This window comes from Brachyistius frenatus, unplaced genomic scaffold (genome assembly GCF_029030835.1).
Source record: "Brachyistius frenatus isolate BFR_SWC_R1_liver_20210118 unplaced genomic scaffold, ASM2903083v1 Contig_3, whole genome shotgun sequence".
In the NCBI taxonomy this organism is placed as follows: Eukaryota; Metazoa; Chordata; class Actinopteri; family Embiotocidae; genus Brachyistius; species Brachyistius frenatus.
Genome location: NW_027210602.1, coordinates 11,146,822 through 11,152,529, shown reverse-complemented (window position 1 = coordinate 11,152,529; position 5,708 = coordinate 11,146,822).

The window sequence follows — 5,708 nt, the reverse complement described above, 5'->3', positions numbered from 1 at the left end:
CAGTGAAGAAATGAATTCTCATCTATCTCGGAATATGTAGAGAAACCAACAGGAACGTATTGAAGATTTAAAAACTTCACTGTAATGCAGTTTTATGCTGTTTTTGAGCTTCTCTCGCTGAGATAAGGCTGTTTTTGAAACATTGTGTTTCCTGTGAAATTGTCCACACAAAGTGACTTGAAACCACTTTGCCCATGTAGTTTATCCCAATTGCCAAAGTTCTGAGAATGAAACTTGTTTTTAAACATTTAGTTTAAGGCGTGGAGCTGTGATGCAGTTTTACATTAGGCTGAGAAAGTGAGACGTGAAATGCTGTTTTCTGTGTAATTGCAGACACAAAGTGACTTAGTTGATTTCTAAATGACACTCGTTTTCCCGTCAGCCGTCTCCGGTTTTTTTCGGAAATCCGATGTTTTCTAATTCGGTTGAAAACAGCGAAACCGTGAAGAAATGAGACGATTAACAGACCCGACTTTGACTGTTATTTTAAGAGACTTCCTCATTTCTACCGTCGGCGCGACGTGACTGGTCCTCGCTGTGGACAGGAAGTACGGCATACATACAGGAGCAATAATAGAAACAATAGAATAAAATAATAATAGAATAGAATAATATAATAGAAAAGCAATAAAATAAAAAATATAAATATAAAATATAAAATGCACAGTACATACAGTACATTAAATATCTATATATATTATATACAACAAACCAATAAACACAGTCGACATATATATATACATACGGTACAGTATATATCTATATATATAATATACGTAAATATACAAGCAACCAAGAAACACAGTCAACAGTGTTTTTGTACTGTGATGGATTTTGCCATTTGGCAGTGGGCAGGAATGATCTCCTGTATCTGGAATGATCTCCTGTATCAGGAATGATCTCCTGTATCAGGAATGATCTCATGTATCAGGAATGATCTCCTGTATCTGGAATGATCTCCTGTATCAGGAATGATCTCCTGTATCAGGAATGATCTCATGTATCAGGAATGATCTCCTGTATCTGGAATGATCTCCTGTATCAGGAATGATCTCCTGTATCAGGAATGATCTCATGTATCAGGAATGATCTCCTGTATCAGGAATGATCTCCTGTATCAGGAATGATCTCCTGTATCAGGAATGATCTCATGTATCAGGAATGATCTCCTGTATCAGGAATGATCTCCTGTATCTGGAACGATCTCCTGTATCAGGAATGATCTCATGTATCAGGAATGATCTCCTGTATCAGGAATGATCTCCTGTATCAGGAATGATCTCATGTATCAGGAATGATCTCCTGTATCAGGAATGATCTCCTGTATCTGGAACGATCTCCTGTATCAGGAATGATCTCATGTATCAGGAATGATCTCCTGTATCAGGAATGATCTCCTGTATCAGGAATGATCTCCTGTATCAGGAATGATCTCCTGTATCAGGAATGATCTCCTGTATCTGTCCTTGTGACAGCGGAGCTGGAGGAATCTTTTAGAGAAAGTGCTCCGCTGTCCCTGCAGCAGGTGGTTGAGAGGGTGGACAGGATTATCCAAGATGGACAATAGTTTGATCAGCGTCCTCCTCTCCACCACCTTTTCCAGACTATCTAGTTTGTAGCCGATGATGGAGCCGGCCTTCTTAACCAGTTTGTTAAGTTTGTTGGTGTCACCGGCTCCAATGCTGCTCCCCCAGCAGACCCCAGCGAAGTACAAAGCACTGGCCACAACAGATGGTAGAACATCTCCAACATCTCTCTGCACACATTGAAGGATCGAAGTTTCCTCAAGAAAAAGAGTCGACTCATCCCCTTCTTGTAGACAGCATTGATGTTGGTCTTCCAGTTCAGTCTGTTGTCATGGAGACACCAGGTACTTGTACTCCTCAACCATGTCCACCTCCTCTCCCAGAACTCTCAGCGGTTGTGGAGCCGTCGTCTTCCTCCTGAAGTCGACCACCATCTCTCTGGTCTTGGCCACGTTCAGGAGCAGGTGATTCCTTCCCACCCACTCCACAAAGTCCTCCACTACTGCCCTGTACTCCTCCTCCCGTCCATCCCTTATACATCCTACCACTGCAGAGTCATCAGAGAACTTCATTAAAACTGCATTACAGTGCCACGGCTTAAACTAAGTGTTTACGAACAAATTTCTTCATCAGCAAATGGGATACAGTACGTGGCTAAAGTGGCTTCAAGTCACTTTGTGTCTGCAATTACACAGAAAACAACATTTCAAGTCTCACTTTCTCAGCCTCATGTAAAACTGCATCACAGCTCCACGGCTTAAACTAAGTGTTTACAAGCAAGTTTCATACTCAGAACTATGGGAAATGGGATAGAATACATGGACAAAGTGGTTTCAAGTCACTTTGTGTGGACAATTTCACAGGAAACACAATGTTTCAAAAACAGGTTTATCTCAGGCGAGAGAAGCTCAAATACAGCATAAAACTGCATTACAGTGCCACGGCTTAAACTAAGTGTTTAAAAACAAGTTTCATACTCAGAACTATGGGAAATGGGATACACTACATGGGCAAAGTGGTTTCAAGTCACTTTGTGTGGACAATTTTACAGGAAACACAATGTTTCAAAAACAGCCTTATCTCAGCGAGAGAAGCTCAAAAACAGCATAAAACTGCATTACAGTGCCACGGCTTAAACTAAGTGTTTACGAACAAATTTCTTCATCAGCAAATGGGATACAGTCACTTTGTGTCTGCAATTACACAGAAAACAGCATTTCAAGTCTCACTTTCTCAGCCTCATGTAAAACTGCATCACAGCGCCACGGCTTAAACTAAGTGTTTACAAACAAGTTTCATACTCAGAACTTTGGGAAATGGGATAGAATACATGAACAAAGTGGTTTCAAGTCACTTTGTGTGGACAATTTCACAGGAAACACAATGTTTCAAAAACAGGTTTATCTCAGCGAGAGAAGCTCAAATACAGCATAAAACTGCATTACAGTTCCACGACTTGCCAAAGGTGCTTCAACAAAATATTGAGCAATGGCTGTGAATACCTAGGTACGTGTTATATTTTGTTTCTTTCTTTTTAAGAGATTCGCAAAAATGTTAAACAATTTGTTTTCACTTAGTCACTATGTGGTATTGTGTGCAGAATTTTGATGAAAAAAATGAAGTTAATCCATTTTGGAATAAGACCAGAACATAACAAAATGTGGAAAAAGTGGACCGCTGTGAATACTTTCCGGATGCACTGTATCTTGGCAGCTAAAGTGAGCAGCGCAAGGAGCAGCCACAATGCTAAACTGATTAGAATACTAATTTACAAAGTACAAAAGACAATTCTTAAATTCTTGATTTCCAAAGATACCCCTTCTCTGGATGACTGATAAAGGGGATTCTGGAAATCCTTCCTCTGGAAAAGTTGACTTACATCCAATGTCAAGGGATTTCTGAAGATATGGAAACCGGTCTTAGACATGGTGGACCCATCTGGAATGGACTTTGCTCTACTAGATTAAAAACACTGGAACCGATGCTGACTCTTTTTAAAACAGAAATGCCCTTGAAAACACAACTTTACTGTGATGAAGAGTCTGTAACAGGTTTGGTTCATGAGACTCACCAATGATCTGAGTTTTTACAAAACATTCCCAGCAGCTGAGATTAGTTTGTTGAATGTAGCTGTTGGTGAATCTTTCACTGAGTTGGTTAAATATCTGCCGCTTCATACAGCAGCAGGTTCTATATGAGCGTCTCCGTAGTGTTGTGCACATTTACGCACAAGATTCAACAGCGGTAACTTCATTATGTCGGCCATGGAAAGCGGATCTATCAGGAAAGTAACAGTAGGCTAAATGACAATGTGTGGCTTACTCTTTCCCCTTTGTCTTACAGTGTTGGACTTGGGCTCCTGCTAGTATAAAGCCAATATGTGTCAGCCTCCAGTCCTGCGTATGAGGCAATAGGAGAAGATGTCAGGCTTCAAGATATTTATTTAACAGCAACAGAATAATCAGTTTACAGAGCTCTGGGTCCAGACTATGTTTCCCTGACCGCAACAGAGTATGTGTCAGTTCACGAAGTCTGAGCTCTTGACTCTCCCTGACCCAGTCTTCTTATAGTACAGAAAACCAAAAAATCACGTGTGTTGATGTATCTGTTGTTGATTGGTGGAGGTGGTGGTTGTCTTCCTTCACACCCTGAAGTCCTCGCAACAGCTGTCTGTTCCTGTTTATGACTCAAAGAACAACAGTATGTGACCCCACAGGTTGCCGACCCCCTCCTGTGACCTTTTGGTTTGGCACAGTACTTTCACTCTCATTTACAACCACACCCTTTTGTCTGCACCTTCATTCACAACCACACCCTGTTGTCTACACCTTCATTCACAAACACACCCTGTTGTCTACACCTTCATTCACAACCACACCCTGTTGTCTACACCTTCATTCACAACCACACCCTTTCGTCTACACCTTCATTCACAAACACACCCTGTTGTCTGCACCTTCATTCACAACCACACCCTTTTGTCTACACCTTCATTCACAACCACACCCTGTTGTCTACACCTTCATTCACAACCACACCCTTTCATCTACACCTTCATTCACAAACACACCCTGTTGTCTGCACCTTCATTCACAACCACACCCTTTTGTCTGCACCTTCATTCACAACCACACCCTGTTGTCTGCACCTTCATTCACAACCACACCCTGTTGTCTGCACCTTCATTCACAACCACACCCTGTTGTCTGCACCTTCATTCACAACCACACCCTTTCGTCTACACCTTCATTCACAAACACAGCCTTTCGTCTACACCTTCATTCACAAACACAGCCTTTCGTCTGCACCTTCATTCACAACCACACCCTGTTGTCTGCACCTTCATTCACAACCACACCCTTTCGTCTACACCTTCATTCACAACCACACCCTTTTGTCTGCACCTTCATTCACAAACACAGCCTTTCGTCTACCCCTTAGGATTAATAGTTGATAATACGACCTATATATAATTAATATGATATGGCATACATATATGTTGTATTATTGTAAACATAACCTGGCACAGAATCGCACACCAGTCAAAGTTTATTCGCTCCAGTTTAATTAGTGATTCGGTTGAGGCTCAGTATTGATTCCACCTATGCTTTTGTTTTAGGCTAATTTGAGTAAAAGCCTGATCTGTTTAGGCCTCCTTTCCTGTCTAGTCTTTCATTAAGGAGAGCTTTCTGTTTCAGTCTCACAGCAGGATAAGTAGCCTATATTACTGTGCATAGATGTGTTCCCATAACTAACGTGACCTCTCTATAAATAACGTTGACGTACTAGAATTGTCATTGTTCAGGAAATCATAAATAAACAAACGTTATCAACTACACACACTCAGCAAATATAAACTGTTTGACGTTACAGCTTTATTTGTATGGCTGAAGACGTCCTCAGTCATACAGCGTACAAGACAATGAAAGCGCGCGGAACAAAGTATTTTAACATGCGGTTTTTGTAGTTCATCCTCAGACGTTGTAGTTTTTTCAGACAGATCTACGTCATTAACACCCGCCGTCGCATGATTACGTAGCCTAGTGTATCGGGTCGCATTCACCGCAGTCCTTTCGGATTCTCCTCCTCATCTTTCCTTGACCTTAATGGCGTTTTTCACACATGTCAAGGAATAGCGCTTATTAAAGGATTTATAAGTGTTTGTTGTTGTTGTTGTTGTTG